This window comes from Cynocephalus volans, chromosome 1 (genome assembly GCF_027409185.1).
Source record: "Cynocephalus volans isolate mCynVol1 chromosome 1, mCynVol1.pri, whole genome shotgun sequence".
NCBI lineage: Eukaryota > Metazoa > Chordata > Mammalia > Dermoptera > Cynocephalidae > Cynocephalus > Cynocephalus volans.
The window spans coordinates 102,748,819-102,771,685 of NC_084460.1; positions in this window are offsets into that span (position 1 = coordinate 102,748,819).

A 22,867-nucleotide genomic window follows, 5' to 3' on the forward strand; every position below is an offset into this window, starting at 1 on the left:
TTATATGTTGTCCTTTGTGTAGACATCCTCATCTCTTCTAGTCTCAAATTGAATATACTAAACAATAGCAGAGATGGGCAGCATGGTATCCAGATTGAGTATAGGAGACATTTGTGAGTAAATTATAGACATACTTCTTTCTTATAATTAAATAGAACAATGGACCTGTCCATAACTGTTATTCAAGCAAGAGCTGACCCATGTTCAGTATCTTTGATTTAGTTATTAATATTACCATGGGCAAGCCATGACATAGTACTGAAAAAACATTTTTATACTGGAAGAAATTTGGGAAGCTGGTAAAATAGTCTACCAAAGCTCTTTGTTTAGGGTTTAATTTTTCTTATCAAATATAGACTCATGTAGGCCACTGGACATATGGAACTTTCCTTGTTGTTTTTATTAACGTGTTAACACACTACTTATTATGGTTATTTATATACATGATAATTCCCATATTTGACTCTAAATATTTAGGCCAGAGACTCTGGGTTCCTCATTTTTTACCCATAAATAAATTTCGATCTGTAATTAATCAAAATGGTAAATTTATTTATAAATTACTTTGTACAGGTCATGGTCATTTGCATAATGGAAAAGTCCATTCATGAATGGGCTGAACAACCATGCATCCAATCAATTAAATAATGAGTCTGCTCCAGCACACTTATTTCAGGTCAATATCTGTTCACTAACTAGAAACAAGTCAAACTTCGTATACAGTTCTACGATTTAAAATATATAATTTTTAAAAGTAGATCTTAGATAATAACACAGAAAAAAGATCTTACAAAACAACATAGTTTAAGACATATTATTAAGAGAAAAAATAAGTCTATCATTATCAGATCTTGACATAAATTATTGTTATAATTTATAGTAATAATAAAGTTACTGTTTGTAATGGAGGATAAAACGACAGTGGAGGAAATGCAACCAAATTGACTACGTCTTTAAAGTGTGAGAATTCAGGAGATTTATGTGTTCTGTATCTGCATACTGTTTGAAATTCTTATAATTAATATTCTATTTTGTAATCAGAGAATAAAAACACCTGAAAATTTAGAAGATGATGAAGAAAAACTAGGATGTATATCTTGAGGATTATGATAAAATACATTGTTAGGGTTAATAAATGTATTACTTTTATAATTATGTTTGCTGATACTGTTCTTTCTATCCTAATTGCAATTATTCGAAACCCTAACACTCTACAGAGATTATGTGTTTAATTTATAAACTCATTTAAAATAACAATCCAAACCCACTACACATTAACATAAATAACATTTTAAGTTTTTGGAAAATATTTCACGCAAACAGTGGATTTATTTTATATTTCTGCAAATCTCCTTAATTAAGTCTGACATAATAGAAGACACCTGGATTCTCACATTAGCTTCTGCAGTCAATCTATTGTGATATGATGTTTCAGTTTAAGTGTATGAAAAGAAGCCTCACCTCAGACAGATATGTAGTTGGAAAATGGAAAAATATCTTCAGAGCCTTTTCAGGTAGTTACAGATAATTTTCTTTGATCCTGCACCAAAAACTGATAAATGATGCTTTCTTAAAAGTTAGCTGCAATGTGGAATCTGAAACTATAGCAGTAAACTTTTTGTCTTCTCTTAATGTTAAAATTCATTGGTCTATTTTGCATTTTGAATGACTATTTTACCCACTCATGATTTTGTAACATTATGCATTGATCATTTCAGAAATATCGGTTTGCAGGTTTATACAAATCTTCCAAATGTTGACGTATCTCATTACACAATATCAACAATTCACATTCATTAATATCACCACTAATCTCATAAAAGTCTTTGAGCAGGTTAAGCTTTATGGGAGTGAAAGCCATGTACTTGTAGAGGACCCCACATTTAGAAGGGACCATGCTTGTTTGAATGCTTTGGTGTTACTGTCTTGAAATTTTTAATAATTTTGCCTTTGAACTTGTGTTCTGTAAGTGAAGCCCAATGGAACAATGAAAAAAAATACCTGCAATATGCAGCATATCTTCTGTTACTTCATGCCTCATTTGCCTGTAGTGCTCACAATGCCCTACAATCACAAAGTTCTGGTGAACCCACAATGTTGCAAGTTTGGTGGGGTCAAAGTAAGAACAAGGTAAGTGTGTTAGTCCATTTTGTGCTGCTGTAACAGAATACCACACACTGGGAAATTTGTAATGAAAAGAAATTTATTGGCTCACAGTTCTGGAGGCTGGGAAGTCCAAGATCAAGGGGCTGGCATCTAGCAATGGCCTTTTTCTTGCGTTATCCTATGGTGAAAGGAAGACGAGCGAGAGAGCAAGAAAGCAAATCCACTCCATCGATAAGGAATTCACTCCTGAAATAATGGCATTAGCTCTGCCATCATGACCTAAACACCTCTTAAAGGTCCTACCTCTTAATACTGTTATAAGAGCAATTAAATTTCAACATGACTTTTGGAGAAACAAACATTCAAACCATAGCAGTAAGCTTGTTAAGCCTATGACAAATTGGGGGTGCTAACAGCTCTGAGAAACCACACTTTTCAATCAAACCAGAACTTGCTTCTAATGCACAATAAAAGGTAGTACACTCTAAGAAAGACAAACCTCCAGGGAATTCTATCATATCCTTTCTCACCGGTGTTACTTTCCTATAATAGCCAATAATTTTTGCTGAAAATGATGACAGTAAAAAAAGGAATGATAGGGCAACTCATAATTCCTTTTCCTTTCAGCCCTTCCTTGCTCCTAAGTATGCTGAAGACAGTGTTGATAAAAAGTGCAAGTGTCAAGAAGTGAAATAAAAACAGTTGATTAGGGTTGCGCATCATTTCTATTCTTCTGATAAGAATAGAACAAAAGTGTGCGCGTATGAACTATGAAATACAAACTGTGCATTTTTTGTGATTCTGCGTATAAATATAATGTTTTTATATTTGCATGTAAAACTGGCACCGCACAATATAAAGATAAACAGTACAATTTATGCTAATAATGTAAAATTTTAATTTTCTTTAATTAGAACAACATTAAGTAACAAATAAAAAACACATAATTCAAGAGAGAGACCATAAAACGAAGAACAAAGCTTTATCCTTTGGTACTCTAAATGGTGCTTATTTTCTGCTTTATGAACAATGAGGCCCCCACGTTTCCATTTTGCTCTGAACCCTGCAAATGAGGCAGCTGGCCCTGCCTTTAGCTACTGCAAAACTGTCAAGTTTATGGTGGTGTTTTCAAAATTCTGGTTTTAACTTGAAACGCATATTTTATTAGTGGACACAAATACTGTCAGTTGTTTTCCTTACAGTGACAGGCTCACTTCACTCTTTTTTGAGTAAATGTCTGCCAAAATCCCAACTCTGAACAATCATAGTTTCTTTCAAGAAAAAACAATACTTCATGAAAAAAGTGACTAGTTCAGCTCTCAACAATTGCACAGGCAGCCACCGTACTTTACGCTTTACGCCACTTCCTACATTGTCACAAACAATATTAGGAAGATATGCCCTCAATGGTTAAGATTTAATAAAATTAATAATTTTTAATGCTTCGTTCAAGAGACTTGTAAGTGAAACTGGCTTTTTTTCTTGTATGCACATGGCAATGAAGAACACAATGTCTACCAGTACAGTTTGCTTCCACTGCCTACATTCATGCTAAAGCTTCAGAAGTTTGTCCTGCCATGGCATCATCTGCATAAATGTCAACACAGCCAAAAAGATAAATAATTTCTTAGTATTATTGTGAAAATAATTTTGAGCTCATGGAGCTCTGGAAAGGGTCTCAGGGTTATCCAGTGGTCCATAGACCATACGTTGAGAATCACTACATTAACTGATTCATTGTGACAGGAGAAAGGAAATACTATATTTTCTTTTAAATGTAATTTGTATTTAAAACAGATAAAGAAATTGTTTTACTAATATTTAATACACAAATAAACACTGACACCATTATTTTTCATGTCAGATAATTATTTATCACACATAATAAGTAAAATATCCTAAGGGAAGAATGATATTTCTTCAACCCAAAGGAGTTGACAGTGATGTCCTTACTTCTTTGTGCTTTTATATTTTAATTTATGATATCAAGTGGACTTGCCAATTATATTATGCATTTTAAATAGGGTAATCTTCACAAAAATGATCAAATAATTTTCAAATATTTTTGCAAGGCAACAAGGGGCTAAAAATAACAAAGAAAGCACAAGTAAACAAAAATAAAGTGACGGGGCTGGCACTTCTGCTCCTGAAGGGAGCTCTTCATCAGTCACACTATTAGGTAAAAATCAGTGATGAACTAATCAGATATGACAAGCAGTCAGTCAAAAATGTTCAAAAGTATCAAAAATATGATTTAATAATGAATGATGAATCTAACCCTAAAAAGCATGTACTATAAATTAACACAATAAAGATCGTAACACTCGTATATACATAAACGATTTTTCTTAATTATTAAAAATTAAGTAAATAAAATTATGTAATAAAAATACAAGGACTATCAGTGATAGTGCACTAGAAACTATGGATTATTATTAATCCAGTTCTAAACATATGAGGTTAGCAAAACAGAAAGGTGTGCTGGTGAATTTTGTGTCAATTGACTGTGTCAAGGGGAGACCGGAGAGCTGGTAAAACATTATTCCTGGGTAGGTCGGTGAAGGTGTTTCTGGAAAAGACTCACATTTGAATCAGCAGAGTAAGTAAAGACGATGATCCTCCCTCGCCTATGTGGGTAGGCATTATCCAATCCATTCAGGGCCCAAATAGAACAAAATAGCAGAGAAAGAGTGATTTCTTTATCTCCTTTCTTTTCTTGAACTGGGGTATTCATCTTCTCCTGCCCTTGGATGTCAGAGCTCCTAGAGACATTTGGACTTTAAGATTTACACCATCAGCTCCCCTGGTTCTCAGGCCTTTGGATTTGGACTGAATTATACCACCAGCTTTCTTGGTTCCGTAGCCTGCAGATGGAATATTGTGGCACTTTTTGGTTCCCATAATCACATGAGCCCATTCTTATAATAAATCTCCTGTTATCTATCTATCTATCTATATATCCCATTGATTCTGCTTCTCTGGAGAACTCTGACTAATATGTAAAGGTACTCCAAGTAAATATTAGCCAAAAGAACACAAAGCTGATACAACAATACTAATATTAGACAAAATAGAATTAAGAAAAAATTAGATATTATAATAAAGAAAAAATAGAAACAACCTAAAGTTTCACTAAAAGGGAACAAGATAAAAAGTACATGTAACTATTAAAAATAGACATGTTGTTACAATATTTTGAAGTGAAAAAATAAGGCAAAACAATGCATACAATTTAATATGTGGATGTAAAAAATCACAGTCATATCAATGAAGTATCTTTAAATGGATTTATAAAACACATGCTAATTGAACTGTCGAGAGTAGTGATCTTTGAGAAAGGATGAGGGAGAAATTTACATTTCACACTTACGTCCAATGTATTGACTGAGAATTTTGAAGACAGGAAGGTATTTAAATATTACTTGTATAACAGAGATACAGAGAGCAAGAGAGAAAACATGGAAAGATCCCTAAGTAACTTCAGAATGCTGCAACAAAAACAGATAGGAAGCTCTGTACTGGCAAGAGTGTGGGGAAACAGGTGTTTTTATAAACTGTGGAAGTGTAAATAGATATAATAGAAGGAAATTTGTTATTATGATCTAAGTGTGTTTTTGATCAGTGGTCTCATGCCAAGCTGTGTTAAATCAAACTTATCTGCTACAAACACAAAAGTGAAGATCAATTCATAAATACCAAAATTACGTAAGTAAAATGAAGAGAGTAGGTACAGTTATTAAGCAGCTAAAAGTTACATAGTAAATGCATTTTGAGGGGGTAGGGTGGGAGGATGTTCTGCTGAGGAATGGAATGCATCAGACATCGTAAAGTTCAAAACCATTAAAATTAGGATTTATTATGCTTTCCTTTCCCAGTAAATCTTTCTTTAACAAGAATTACTCATTGCTGTGAAGAAACCCAAATAAATTTTTTTAAATACGGTTTTATTTTCGGTTGATTAGATATACATAGATAACTTCAAAAGAGTCTGAATGGTTAATGCAGGAAGAGATAATTATTCATTGTAGCATCTTTAATAAATGTTTACTAGACAAAGGGGAAATGTCTCTAGTAACAGTGGCAAAGGATCGTTGGTACTAGATTCAAAATATTCTTGTGAAGAAACATATTTCACCCTGTGAAATACAACATGAAAACAATCATCAGGAGACCTGCCACAGTGATCCAGAAAAGAGAAAATTATAATATCACTAACAATATTTACTTGGCCTCAATCCAGTATAGTCTAATTAAAATGTCATAAACTGGCAGCAAAGAACTAGGCAATTAATCAGTCATTATGAGACCAAAATAACTGTTTAGATCTGTATTTGAAGACTAGAGAATAATCTTAAAGAAAGGAACCATTTTGCAGAAGAGATGGAAGAATGTGAGAAAATGATATAATTATTTGCCTTTTATAGGCCAGGGGAAAAAAAATTAATGAAAAGAAGGCCAGAAAAAAAAAAAAAGAAAATAATAAGAAAATAAGTTCTAGTACCTCGGCATAAGCAAAAGGCAATCAAATAAACTACAATTTCAAAGTAAATTCACAGACCAATTATCAAAACCAGTAGTACAATAAAACATTATGACAACTAACATGTAAAAAAGAAACAATTCATTTTGTACATAGAAACAATGTCAGTTTAATCCCAATAAATCAGTTTAGGAAACAAAACTTATGAGCTCTTAAAATAAAATATTAAAAACGAAATCTTAAGTAATTATTGGAAAATGTATTTTATATTATCAACAGGACACACTAATCTCAATTTCAAGGGAACAGATTTTGATTTCGTGAATGGATGCTGTAGAAAAATTGGCAGATCACAAACCATTATTTGACAAAATTGACCCTTTTTAAAAACTGAACTAAGTGAGTCAACTCAATAAAAGTAGTCCAGCTTGTTTTTGCCTGCCATAAAGGAGGACCCACAATAAATGACTAAATAAATGTAAAATGGGAGAATGGATGGATGGAGAGACAGACGGATGGATGGATGAATATTAATACATCTTCAGGTTCAATTAGAAACTAAAGATAGGTGTAGTCACTAAAAATAGTGAAGAAAAAATTTTTAAATAATATGAGAAATAATAGTGAATGGTAATAAAAACATAACTAAGGTCCTCTAAAAATAATTCCCAGATAAGAACCAAAGTATAATTTGAAACAAATAATACAAGGCACTGGGGAAGGAAGCAAAGAAAAGAATTTTTTTTTAATGTAAAGGGATAGTAATAGGTATTACATGAAATAAAGGGAACCAAATCTTTAGTTAATCCAGACCTATTTCTTCTTGATCTAAATTCGCTCAAACTAACTGAGAGTTAGAACTTCTGACGCAGTAAATGATGAACACGGATCAAATAGGATTTGTAAGTAATGGGACAGGTGCTGATAGCCCAAGATGATGGCTGAATATGACAGAAATGTCAAGGGAAAAAGATCAGATTTCTTGCATCTCCAAACACTCAAATGGCTGGATGTTTTCTTTTCAGCATGGGGATGTTTAGATTGAGAATTCATTTCACGGATAAAAACATTACCCTGTTTTCTTAGTCTGCATTACATTAGGGAGAATCTCTTCTCAAGGCAATGAATCTTAATTATTCCCAGTAGATCAAAAATTTTAGAACAAATATGATACAATAGTGTGTGTGAGTGAGCTGCAGCTGGGAACAGCGAATGGGCAGCTGGCCTGTTACCAATGAGAGGACAGCCTTTGGCTCTGAGTCCTTAGGCTTTATCTAACTCACTGCTTGGATCTGTTAAAAAAAAAAAAAAGTCAGAGAAGCATGAAAGCTGTGCAGCACATGTGGGGAAATATTTATGATAAAACATTGTTTTTAAAATTTCAGAGAAAAAACAGCATATGCTCTATGATTACAGACATGCAAAGCACCTTAATGTGAAAAATGACTGGAAGGGAATATAGAAAATGGTTAATGGATGGGTTGAATTAGTGGGACTTTTTTTTTCTATTCCATACTGTAGTGGATTGAATTATGTCTCCCCCAAACTCATTGAAGATTGAATTGTGTCCTCCAAGTTTTATGTATTAGAAACTTGGCCCCCACTGTGACTGTTAAGAGGGAGGGAAGTCCTATTACGGTAATTGAAAGGTGGAGTCTTGTAGAGGTGATTAGATTGTAGGACCCTGCAGAAGTGAATGGATTAAAAATGGTGGTCAGGGATATGGCTCGGAGGGCTTTCAAAGAAGAGGAGAGTCTGTCTCTGCTCTCTCCGCTCCACCATTTTCACAGTGTGGTACCCTGACATCACTGAAGCCACCACCAAAAAAAGCCTTCACCAGCTGTGTTCCCTGGACTTTGGACTTCCCAGCCTCTAAAACTGTAGGCAATAAATTTCGTTTTCATTATAAAATACCCAGTTTGGTGTATTTTGTTATTAGCAACAGAAACGGACTAATATACATACTTACTAAACTTTTTTGATGGCAATATAATTATTAAAATTTAAAAATCATATGTTAGAAACATTTTAACTCTAAAATCATGTAGATTGAAGGAGACGATTTCTGGTTCATAAAAGAAGCTACGAGTGTGTAACTTGAATTCTCCCCCAAAGGGCTCACATTTAAAGACAGTTACAAGAAACTAAGTACATGTTTCCAATCATCTAATAATAGAGGGGAATACCCTTACCAAATCACTGCTTCACTTGTCTTGAATTGCTACCTTTACATTGTCTATAAAAAAAAAAAAGTTTATAGTTTTATTAGTCTATAATTTTATTATAGTACAGAATATAAAATTGTCTACAATAAAAATTGTCAATAAGGTTATGGTTGCCTTGTTCTGGTTTTTATTTTCCTCTTACCATGAAGCTAGATATACTAGACAGCTGGTAGACATTATAATTTCTATCTGTATGGAGGCATTAGAGAGAATAAAATTCCTAAAATAATAGCAAATTATATAATAAAGTTCTAAACTGTATAGTACTATAAGAGAATAAGACAGTACCAAAGCTTCTTTCACACACCCTCTCCCTATGTACTTCCATAGACAGGAGCAGAGATGAGTGCCAGGGCAACCACATTCATCACCAGCTGTTACACATTCACCTGTGCATTATCACTTTCATCTCTCTACTTATTTATCTAATGGCCTGCATGCTAGCTGTGTTTGTGATTATTTTTTAAAGATGTGTTACAAACATTACTAATTTCCTTATATATAGTATGCAAAAAAAAAAAGGCAGTGAGAATATTGTTAGTTGTGGAAGGAAGTAGAGTATGATTACTGAGAGTGTTTATTCTGACTTGGAAAATGGGTTCATGAATAGTCTTTCAAACAATAGCCTATTTATACCAGAAAGATTCAATGGTACTCAATGCAAAAAGGAGTTAGAGAAAGGTAAAGTTAAAAAAAAAGTTAGGAAAATGTAAGATACAGTCTTGAAAAAATGGAAGATATGAAAAAGAAAATGCAGGCAGGAGAAAGTTAAATGCACGTGAGTTGTGTTGTCCTCCTATAGAAGAAATATTGGAGAGGAAGATAGTAAAAACAGAAGGGGAAATCTACCTAAAAGTATACTGGGTTTTGTCATTAATTCCAAGCATTTGAACTTCAAGGAATATTGGTGACTCATCTTGAAATTAGGATGAGAGGAAAGGGGGAAATTTTAAGGGCAAGAATGAGAAATTTGGTAATAGTCATGTTAAATTTTTAGTTTTTAAGACAATTTCCAGGGAATCTTTATTTGTAGATAGTTTTTCGGCAAAAGATTAGAATTTGGGAGCAATTGATTTATAGATAAAGATTTAAAACATAAATATAGGATAGCAGCTTCTACAAAATAAGGTTTGAAAACAGAGAATCAAGAAACAAAGTTTGGGGACTTTCCACGGTTGAGAGACTGGAGGAGAGAGAAGAACTGGTGATGGAGGGAAGAAGCAGTATGAGAGATTGATAAAAATCCCATATGTTTATTTTTCTTTGTTTCCTGTGATTTGGGGGTCACATTCATAAAGACTTTTCCCAGTCCTACTTCCTGAAGTGTTTTCTCTGTGTTTTTTTCAAGGAGTTTTATAGTTTCAGGTCTTATACTGAAGTCTTTAATCCATTTTGAGTTGATTTTGGTATATGGTGAGTGGTGCAGATCTAGTATCATTTTCTTACACATGGATATCCAGTTTTTCCAGCACGATGTATTGAAGATGCTCTCCTTTTCTCATAGTATGTTCTTGGTGGCTTTGTCAAAGACCAGTTGGCTGTAAATACATGGGTTGATTTCTGAGTTCTCTGTTCTGTTCCATTAGTCCACATATCTGTTTTTATGCCAGTACCATTCTGTTTTTGTTACTATAGCTTTGTTATATAGTTTGAAGTCAGGAAGTGTAATTCCTCTGGTTTTATTTATTTATTTGTTTGTTTGTTTGTTTGTTTGTTTGTTTGTTTGTTTGTTTATTGCTCAGAATTGGTTTGGCTATTCAGGATCTTTTGTTGTTCCATATGAATGTTAGGGTTGTTTTTCTATTTCTGGGAAGAATGTCATTGATATTTTGATGAGGATCACATTGAATCCGTAGATGGCTTTGGGTAGTGTGGACATTTTCACTACATTGATTCTACCGATCCATGAACAATGAATGTCTTTCTGTCTTTTGGTGTCCTCTTTAATTCTTTCAGCAGAATTTTGTAGTTTTTATTGTAGAGATCTTTTACCTCCTTCGTTAAATTTATTCCTAGGTATTTTATTTTTCTGGTGACTATTGTAAATGGGCTTGCTTTCTTGATTTATTTTTTGCTAGTTTGTTCTTGGAGTATAAAAATGCTACTGATTTTTGTATATTGATTTTGTATCCTGCAACCTTACTGAATTTGTTTATCAGCTCTAAGAGATTTTTGGTAGAATCTTTCAGGTTTTCTATATATAGAAAAATGTTGTCTGAAAACAGGGACAATTTGACTTCATCTTTTCCTATTTGGATGCCCTTTATTTCAATATAGCAATCCCACTACTGGGTATATACCCAAAGGAATGGAAATCATCATGTTGAAGGAATACCGGCACTCCCATGTTTATCTCAGCACTATTTACAATATCCAGGCTGTAGGAGCAACCTAAATGTCCATCAATGGATGACTGGATAAGGAAGATGTGGTATATACACACAATGGAATACTACTCAGCCATAAAAAAGAATGAAATTTTGCCATTCTCAATAACATGGATGAGCCTAGAGAAAATCATGCTAAATGAAACAACCCAGGTGTAGAAAGAGAAATACTCCATGTCCTCACTCATAAGTGGGAGCTGAATTCATAAATAAACAAACAATAAAGAAAGAAAGAAACAAACAGCAATAACAATAATGCATTGAACTTTTAGAAAGAGAGAACAGAACTGTGGTTAGTAGAGGTGGAAAGGGGGAGGGGAAGGATAGAGGAGGGGAAAATGAGGAATTGGTTAATGGACACAAAGAATGATTACATATTGTAATGATGAACAAACTAACTGTCCTAATTTGACCATCACACATTGCACACAACGATTGATAGTCAACTTTGCACCCCCAAAATATAATCAATTATATTTCAATCTAAATAAATAAATAAATCTATGGTGATGTCACCATATAACTGCTAAAATATTTTTTTAAAGATAATGTGCATAAATCTTTCTGCTTTAACCAACACAATGAATAACAAATTGAGCTATGAGAAAAATATACTAAGTATTGATACAATCCATTAATAAATTATTTGTAAACATGAAAAAAAAGTTTTCATTCGTAATCAAGAAATGAATTTGCCCTCAAAAGGATAAGCCCAAGAAAGATCTTCCCTCCAGGACAGAGAAAGCAGGAAGATTTCCTTGGTGGTTCCCCAAAAAGGAGGATGCTATATTGTTGGTAAGGGACCATATCAAGTCATTGGTTTTAAACATTTTTTAAAATGTCTTGTCCTAGAGTACATAAGAATGAGTCAGGATAAGACAGAAAAATACATAACTTTCTCAGATTTATGAATGAGGGCTCAAAGCAAGAGAAGTAATAAACAGCCCAAAGAAGTGTTCCAGGCCTTTTTATACCAGGGAACTCTGGAACTAGGAAACATTGTCCTTTCCTCAAAGTAGTGATGGAGAATGATATTTCCTGACTACCTATTGAATTTATTTGGCTTTCTTAATGTAGCATCTCTCAGTGTGTGGCTTCACATTTGTTTTTATTCACGTAGCCAACTGTTTGCTACAAAAAGGAAACTGAAGTCTTTCAAAAAAGCAATATTTTTCCTCCAAAACATAAATTCCTAAACAAATTACTCTTCCCTGAAATATAAAATCTGAATGAAAATCTTTCTTTCAACATTTTATAAAAGGCTTGTAATAGTTATCTAACAAGCAGCAAAACAAAATGGAATTCTGTTTACAGATCAAATCACTGTCAGGAACTAAGCAGCAGAAATGTCAGTAATCGCTATCCTTTCATCTCCAGTCCTGTTTTGATGGGTTGAAAAAAAAAAAAGTAAATCAAACTAGTCTTCAAAATCTCATCAGAGAAAATCCATCAAATGTGGTAGTCAAAATGACATTATAGTATTCATTTTTGCATTTTTATTAAAGTTTACATAAAGCCATTCAGAATCTGGACTTACTGTTATCTAAATTCTAAATCATACAAATGCTATTGTGTGTAAGAGTGTGCTTGCACGCAGACGGGTAGCCTAAAAGAACTGTATTCTCCAAGACAACTCTTCCTATGAATTCTTAAATGAATATAAATAAGAATTTATGTTGATGTTATCTGTGACTCAAAACTGCTACTGCATGGGTATCCTGTAGATTTCAATGTTGTAACAATCAATTCACCTAATAGACCAGAATAAAGCATTATTCTATTTTTCAGTTTTCTTCTGCTCTCTCATACTTTTTTAGGCTAATATCTCATCAATGAAATAGTGAGAGGCTATCTTTCATCAATAGCCCACATTTTATTCTAATGCTGATTATCGTAAAGATCTTCAGCAGTGAGGTTGTTAAAAGAGGGTATGGCATGCATCAGGCAATGCTTGCTTCATTGTCTGTAAGCATCAAACAACTGTCACTCTGCTAAATGTGCTGTCATTAGCAGGCATATTTTCATTCCAGCCTTCTGGGGTAGCAGAAACAAATCTGAATTCAAAGCAATGATTACTGGAGGAGCTCTGATAGAATCTGGAGGCGTAGGAGATCCCTTCCCCCTCCTCCCCATCAGAATACATTTAGCAGTCTTTCTACAATGGGGAGATATTTGGCTTGGGACTGGTGACCTAAAATTCCCTCTGAAATCTGGCAAAGTATTTCAACACCAGCGGGAATATGCTCTCCTCTCAGCCAGCATTTTTGGCAGGCATCTTACGCATTGCGAAGTATGCACCAGAAATGGGAATGATGGAAAAGTTAAGGTGACTTGCTAATAAAAATTAGTAATAGTTTCCTTTATTCAGGTTAGAATTTCTGTAGGAAATTGTGGCCTCCACTTTCTTAGTCTTCCTTTGTAGTTGTACTGTGGCTATTTTAATACTTTTCCCGAATTCAGACCCTACCATACTAATGAATTTTTGAACCCCAGATAGCTGTCACCACCTTTCTGTCCTTTTCCATATAAATAGTACCTCTTCATGTGCCCCCATGCCATTTTCTCATGCCAAAATGTGTATTTTTATCATTGTTAGCTTTTCTATTGAACTCTTTAATTTGGACTAAATGAAGAAATCGTCATATTGTGAAGTGATTGAATTTCGTAGAGACAAAATGTTATTGTTTTGTTGATTAAAAAAACATTAATTAGAGCCCTTATGAGGACAGTTGTTTCCAACCTGAAATCCTTCACTACCTAAGGGCCCACAAAGATAGTAATAAAAATCTCAAGTTACTTTAAATATTTCAAAAACTGAAGTAGGAATCACGTATTTTCCCATAATGAGACTGTATAAGCTAACTAAAATGTCAATTTTCTTTGCTTTGGCCAAAATTATATCACACTTTCAGCATTCCCAAAGATCCTACAAACTTCGTAACTGCATAACTCCATGGATACATTATAATATATAATAAAATATCTCTTGAAATGCATATCCTTACATATCCTTAATTAGTTTTTGAATTCTAGACTATAGCTATCAACGTAAATTCTTACACACACACACACACGCACACACACACAAACACATCCCCAAACACTCTAAACTACATTGCATAGCATAGTCAGGATAATAGCATTAACCTTGACTATTGATGAATTTGTGAAAACATAAAGTTTGTAATCTCTTTACAAGAGTCATCAACTGGTTGATGAAGAGCAGAGAGCAGCAGTACTGCCTGAGCTGAGGGGCTGGGCAGGCACCCAGGCTCCCTCATCAACTTCACAACAGTCAGAGCTAATATGAATCTGGGCAGAATGATAGTCACCATGTCATGCACGACTTCCATGAATGTTTGTATCTTCAGAGGCCAATGCTCTGCTGTAGCTCAAGTCACATATACCACTGTTTATCTGATGATGAGCTCTTACTGGCATTTACATTTTGAAGGGAGAAAATAAATTATACTAAATAAATGCAACTTGTTGAACAAAATAGTCAAAATGTAAAGCCCATTGATGAAGGGTTGGGAGTAACAAAAAGGGTCTTGGAAGGTGAAGGGTGTAATACTCATTATTTATCTTTGTTTTGTACTGCTATAGCAGAATACCACAGACCGGCTAATTTGTAATGAACAGAAATTTATTGGCTCACATTTCTGGAGGCTAGAAAGTCTAAGATCAAGGTGCTGGCATCCAGTAAGGGCTTTCTTGCTGCATTATCCAATGGTGGACCAGGAAAAGGAGAGAGAGAGAGAGTGCAAAAGGGGGCCAAGCTTGTCCTTAGATAACAAACCCACATTTGTGATAATGGCATTAACCCATCCATGAGTGCAGAGCCCTCGTGGTCTAATCACCTCTCATTAGGCCCTGTTTCCCATCACTGTTGCATTGGAGATTAAGTTTCCAACACATGCATTTTGAGGGACACAATCAAACCATAGCAGTATTCTAATCCGTGCAATAATATTTTTTATCTTTAATTCTTGTTCTTGAGAAGATAGAAAAATACAGAAAAGTACCAAGAAAGATATAAAGACCTACAAGTAAATCTTCCTTGGAAGAATAGATGATCATGTTTCATCATTTTTTTTTTGCTTTATTTTATAAAAGAAACAAAGCTTTTTAGTCAAGATTGTAGTTGTCTTTGACTTCTTTCCCAATCCCAATTCCTACATTCCCTTCCCAGACCCAACTACTATGATGAGTTTCATCTATATTTTCCAACTTATGTTTTAACATTTTTATTAAACATACATTTGCCAATATTTCCATAAAGAGAATATATTATTGTTTTGTGTAAATTTTTAAATTTATACAATTAGTCTAGATATACAAATACTCTAGATATCTTCTAGCACTTTGTTTTTTTAATTCAACATTAAATCATCTAGATTTAGATTTCGTTTGCTATTGAATAGTCTTAATCATATAAATATACGACAATTTATTTATCTTAATGTCCATACCAGTGGACATTAAGGTTATTTCCTATTTTGTGTTATTATAAGCAATACTACATTGGACATAGTTATATATGTCTCCTGGTACAGAAGGCGGGACTCGAGTAAAAAATATAACAAATTAGAGGCTTTCAAATGGTGCTTGGGTAAGGTCAATAGGGTTTAGATGACAGAGCTCATTGGGGCATGCATGAGAGAACAACAACAGAATTCCCTTTGGGTTTTAACAGAATGCTTTGTTAAAGAAGAGGAGATTAATATGTTTTAAATGACATCTTTACAAGATATATTTTACCTAAGAGAAGGATTTATATTTTAGCTAAGAAAAAGATTGCATTTAAATTCTAGTTGCAAAATGACAGTATTTTCCTTGAATGAAAACTCTTTAAAGCAGGAAAGGTAATTACAAATATACTCTTTCTTACAAGATAATATTCTCTTACCTAGTTCCTACCTTCTAGGTCTTTGAGCTCTCCCTCACAAACATCAACTCTCCAGCATGAAGCCTCCACTGTGGTCAAACCACCTATTCACCACACTGTAAATAAAACTTGTGTTTTACCTCTTTTATGCCTTTGTTTCTGCTGCACCCAGCCTGGAAGTACTCTGCTCTGGTTTGTGATATTATCTTTCTCCTCTCAATTTTTATAATACTAGTCTAAGCATCTCCTGTACTGAATCACGAACATCCTGTTGCAAGGGGCATACAGTTTGATGTAATGCAAGTTCCGTTCTTTAAGATCTCAGCCAAGCAATTCTCTGATTCTCCAAGTTCTAAGGCTTCTGTAACAGTGACAGATAAATCTAGATACAGTTAGCCTCATTTCTTTTCTTAGAGGTAGGATTTTTCTTTCAAGGCTTAGTGAGTCATAACAATAGTAGCCATGTGAATGACATTAGTATAATAAAAATAGCCAACATCTATGGTCTGTTTACTATGAATCAGGAACTGTGCTAAGAACGTTTTATACATTATCCTTGCAATGACTCTGAAGAGATAAAAGGCACAGAGAGATTAAATGAGTTGGCTTAGCTCACACAGCTGGTAGGCAGCTGAGTCTGGTTTCAAACCCAAGTCTATTTCATTCCAGAGCCTGATCACACTAAATTGCCTTCTATGTTAATAACTAGAAAAATATATTCCTTTTGTCTGTAGGAAGCTAATAAAAACTACCCTGTCCATGGGAGAAAGGAAAGGAAAGGTAGGATGGAGGGATGTAAAGAGTGTCAAATCTGGGCCCACTTAAACCTGAGTTCAAATCCCACCTCTGTTACTTACTGGCAGCATGGCAAGTTATGAATTGCTCACAACCCAAATTTCTTTAAGGTAGGATGTCCTCCAAAGCCCTTGTCTGCTAATACACAAGTGACACTTATTCTCTGTACTTTTTAAAAAATTCTGTGTTGTCACAGTGTTTGGTACATGTCTGCTTCTACAGCTACATTATATTATAGTTTTATGTATTTATTCATAATATTCATTCATCAAGCACTTACTTGATGTGCTGGGTCTTATTCCAGACAAAGGGACACTGTGAGTGAAATTCACACAATATCCCTATTCTCATGGAACTTAGAATCGAATAAAGAAAAACAATAAATAAGTAAATATATAGAAAATATAAGATTTGATCAATTTCATACAAATAATAAAAATTGGGTAATAGACAGCAACTTGGCAGCTATTTTAGATCGGGGATTTAGAAAAGCCTTCTGTGAAAGAGTAAAGTTTAAGCTGTAAATGAATCTCGAGAAGGATCTAACCTCGCAAATACTGAGGGGAAGGGGTTCCAGGCAGAGGGATGAGCTAGTGTGAAGAATCCAGGTTCTCCCTACTAGACCATGAGCTCTAACCCTTTTTATGTGCTTTTGGTTGCTTCCATGTGGTGTCTTTTAACACATTACACTATTCCCGTATATGAATGAGCTATTGCTGCAATGATTCTGTATAACAAACTGTACCACTTCCCTGCTTAGAATTCTTTAATAACTTCTCACTGGACTCAATAAAACCTAAAGTATAAAGTGAAAGCTCCATGAGGAAGAGACTCACATGTCTGCTTTGCCATAATGTCTCCAGTCCTGGTTAAGATGCTCATAAGAAATAAATGCTTACACTTGTGGAATAACAGTGAATAACAACAAATGAACCTGAGCTCTGTCTCCCAGCCCTTCACTGCCCCCAAGGGCTTACAACTCACTTTTTCCTTTACGTTTTTTTCCTACCTGAAAAACAAAACCAACATTAACAGCAAAACCCTTTCTTTTGACCCTATTGGCGGCCAACCCTGCTCCTTCTCAAGAGCTTCACTTGCCACTGAGACTCAAAATGTTGCTTCTGCCCACAACAGACTAAAATTGTCAAGTTGTCATAACATACATGGCTGCCAAAATCAAGGAACATTTCTAGACTGCTGGACTTCTTTTGATGCTGTTAATCTCTTTTTCCTGTAAACTCTCTCTTTCCTAAGCTCCTGGCTTTCCTTCAGTTTCTCCAGTGACCCCTTCATCTTCTTCATGGGCATTTGCTCCTAACCCTGCATTCTAAATGGTTCACCTTTAGCTCTCTGTTCTTTTTACTATATGGTAATCTCTGAAGAAACAAACCCAAACTCATGGCAACAATTAATCTCTGTAATTATGACACTCGTGTCCTATGATTAGCCCAGACACCTCAGAAGTTCCATACTTCTATATAATAATGGCCACTATTTACTGACTTCTCATTATGATACAGAAATTGTGCTACAAACTTTATAAATGTTGTTTGGTTTATTCCTCAAAAGCTTTTGAAGTAGAAATATAATTATTTTCATTTTACATAGGAGGAAACAAAGGCTTATACAGGTTAAGTGAGTTGCCCAAGGCCACACACATAGTGGCAAATCTGGGCTATCAACCCATGCCACCTGACTCCAGAATTTATGTATTATGCAGGATGTTATGTTGCCTCATATCCAAGGCTTATTTAGGTTAATTATTTTCAAGTATCCTAATTGCAAATAATGTTGAATATAGTTCAACTAGATCTGAGCTGAATTTTATGTTCAAGAGATCAGCTTTCCTAAAAATATGCTTTCTTCTTGGAAAATCTTATCATTTACTGCTCCATTTGTTTAAAATTCCTTACTTGTACATCTCTGCATGAAGCTTTTCTTGGAAGAAGTTTTAGTATAAAACAATATATAAAAGTATAGAATGTGTTTTCTTTGGTCAATGATTCAAGGCTACAATTTTCAGTTTGATTTTCTTGTTTTGTTTAGTTTTGTTTTAGTTGGCTTTTGGTTAACGTTCAAGTGTGCATTTACACCAGGAAATGGTAGATAACAAGTTTGCTAATGGCTGGATTTCCTTTCTGTGTCTAAAGAACTAGATGAGACAGACAGATGCTTAAGCACATGGTTAGACAAGTGGATCAAACTATCAAATGCCTGAAGGCCGGAGGCCAAAAATCTAAAACAGGTGATGGTTAAAGACACGGGTATGCAATCAGATGATGTGTGTTCTACATACACCTTGCAACTTGGAATGGGAAAATCATTTAAACAATCTAGACTCGTAGTTCACAAATGTAAAATAGAAATAATGGTACTACCTACCTCTTGAGATTGTTGTGAGTGGTACTGATATCTGCTGTGGCTAGAACAGTGCCTTACATATGGTAAATAATCAACCCAAGTTGTCCAGGCTACCATTACCTATGCTTTTCTTACGTCCACCTGCTCCACATGCTCTACTGTAAGATCCTATGCCAAATACTCCTGGCAGCAGTCCATGGCATCACAGCGTGCTCTAACAGGCAGTGGATCAGGTGAGGCATTTATTTTGGGATCTGGTTTAGAGACATCAGTAAGTATTTCTAATCCCACCTTAAAAGAGGAGGCACACAATTGAGCCCTGGCTGCTTAATGAAAGGCACACCACCTGTCAATCCTACATACTTGGCTAGATGCTGCACCATCCATCAGTTTGTGTGGAATAGAAATAAAGTGGATTGAACTCTACCTTGTGTCACTCTCATACCTGACTCAATCAACTGAATACATAAATGGTATGAAGACTGAATGGTAAGCCCAGGGGAAGCAAGAACATTGTTCTGTATTTTTGCATAGAATGTTCCACACTTTGAGGAAATTGAATGAGACAGTTTCTGCCTAGCTGTTTAGAGTGTGTTGTAAATAAACTACATTATGGAAATTAATTAGAAGCTTAGGGAAGATGCATTACCACTTTCAGACTCTGGCTTAGCAGGGCAAGATGGTAAGGTAATTCAGATTTGCCCCATCTTATATATTCTAAAAATTGCCACTTTTGGAGGGTTGATATAACTTTTCTGATTCCATAGATGGTGTGACACAAACACCACTCACCCCAAAGCTGCCTCTCTTAAAAGGCTATGGTTTTCTCCCAGGGCATATTAATGTTCTAATAAAATCTTAATTTGTGGATGTATCCATTTCCTATATGAGGGTACTTCAAAATGTTCATGAAAATATTCATATTATCTTTTAATCCTATTTTTTTGTGAAGAGAAAAATTATCTAACCTTCTTCCTTCCTCCTTCTGTGCCATTTTTTCCCACTGCATACACATTTTCCCCACAGAGGCCCTCATGCTGGCAACATCATAGCCCCTCTCCTAGACCCAGCTGAACTAGAAAATGCCCTTAAGTAAACATCACTGATGCACACATAGTTCTGTAAAAACAAGTAACTAGGGCCCTTTGGCAGAATTGCTAAAGGTGCCTTCAGCAACGTGTTTGATATCTTGTCCTTGGAGAAGACAGATCTCACTGGTGTGTGATGTCCCCTCCCTAATGGAACAATGGTTTGGCCATCTCCTCCTGTGATGAGGCACCTCAAAACCATCTGCTACCTTCAGAGCATCTTTAACCTTGGCCTGGACTTTCCAGATCAATGAGCCTGTCTTGAGTACCTGATCGCATCCAAGTCCCATGGCTGCTTACACCGAATCATAGTGAGAACTGAGTGTTCTTTCATACATTTGAGCAAAAGCAATACCCCAGATCCGTACATAGTAAAAATAATGCAAATCCTCCTCAAATCTAATAAATGTAAATCTCAATCTAATAAACCTATATTTGAGAGAAAAAGCAAACTCATCCAAATGCATGTTTACTTTAAAATCAATACATGTGTAAAATTACTCTTTCCCTGCACATACTCTGGTAAATGTTATCTATAATTAATTTTTATCAACATCATTTTGAGTTCAAGTTTACTGATCCACTATTTTACTCTTCCACAAAAATTAACAAAGCCCCATTCCAACAAGGTTGGAGGTGCTTCTGTAGAATAAATTAATCATATTTACATAAGGAAAAAGAACACGACATTAGAATGACATTTTTCTATCTACTTGAAAACTCACTTTTCATATAATTGCATGTGACTATCTCCTTTGAGTAGTGAATGCAATCAATCCTAAAAGATTTCAACTGACTTAGCAAAAAATGTACTAAGGTTCAGTTAAGATGTGTTAAAATTAATACACTTTTTTTTTCTTTATTTCACTCTGTGTGATGAGATATTAATGAGTGGCCTTGTGGGCTTTTAAAGGAAGCTTCCCATTTCTGATATTCTTTCTTCTGTTGCCATTGTTTTTACTATATGAATTTCAAAGTAAATAGATGGGGAAGTCCTCAATAGGTAGAAGCTGCTCCCACTCCAGCTTCTAGGACAAGTGCCCATGGTGTGTCAGCCTATATGATTCCCTGTTAGCCCACATGGCCTCTGCCATTGGGAAAGTGATGCTGGCTCATCACACAAGAAACCCATGCTCTACTCTTAATCAGTAATAACTGGCACATGAATAGGAATTTTATTTACATATCTTTTCCACATATATCACATGAAACGTGCCCCAACCAGATGAGATGAAAATTTTAAAAATTAAATATATTATTTTACAGCTGAGAAAGCCAACTCAGAGTGGTGATTTATCAGCTCACATAGCACATTAATGTTGGAGCTGGAATTCAAAACCAGGTATTCAGGCTTAAGGAAAGTCATCTTCCTACTGTTCTGCTCCCCTCTTTAGAGTAGCATATGCATGAATATGGCCATTAGTGTCCCTGTGTGTACTCATGTTTCATTATGTGCTTGCACACCTGTGAAGAAGTAGGTCAGTCTTTCATGTAGAGAAGAACAAAGACACACACAGACATACACACCCCATCTGGGTAGAGAGATGATTTTCCCTCGAGTGGGCACACATGCTCACATACATTCACCCTGAACAAAACTGTGTTATATCACAGCATTCACTTCCTAAAAATAGTTTTATTACAAATTGTTATTTGTAATATTATAAAATGTTTTTATTGCATTGCAAGTACAGTCCTATATACTAAGTTAATCCTAAGAAAGCCTAGATGCCCCCCTCCATACACTACCTTTTTGTTAGCCATATCAATCCAGTGAAAGAATGCATTGAATGGAACTGAATAAAATGCAACCAGAATGAGGAGAACAGTTTTCATATTTCTCAGATAGTTACATCATTTTCATTGTTTCCTTGGAGGAGAAGGATGAATAGGGTTTGTTCAACACTCTCTAAAACAAAGAGAATTTCAGCATGTAATATCCGGTCCATTCCTCCCATTAATCAATTAAATGAAAGGCAGTTTTATCATCCCTGTTTCCCAGATGAAGGTACCTGAGGTTCAGAGATGTTCAATTACTTGCCCAGGTACTCGTATACATAGATGCCATAGCCAGAATCCCAACACGGTGTCAACTCTTGAATCAGTGTGACTTCCCTTTTACCATAGTACATGCCAGGAGCATCCCAGAAGGAAGAAGAGGAAAGGAAGCTGAACTGAGAGAACTGAGAACTGGGGAAGGTAGAGCTGATTCTTTTTAAATTTGGAGCCAAGGTGGAAATGGGGTTTCTGCCTGAATTCTTATTCCATTGTTGAGCTAACTTCATCTATCTCAGTTTTGTCATAAAACAAGGTGATTCCTGGAAAAGGATAAATGGAAGGGAGATGCCACGGACTCAGGAGGGGTTCTGTCTGATGCTTAAGATCTGGAATGAAGGCACAAGAATGCTGGATCTAAAGTGGCTTTATTTGCCACAACAATCTTTATCACTTCCTTTCCTCAATAAAAATACAATCTAAGTAGAAAGTTTGCATTACATGCAAATACAACATCAAGACAACCACCCTCATGACTCCCT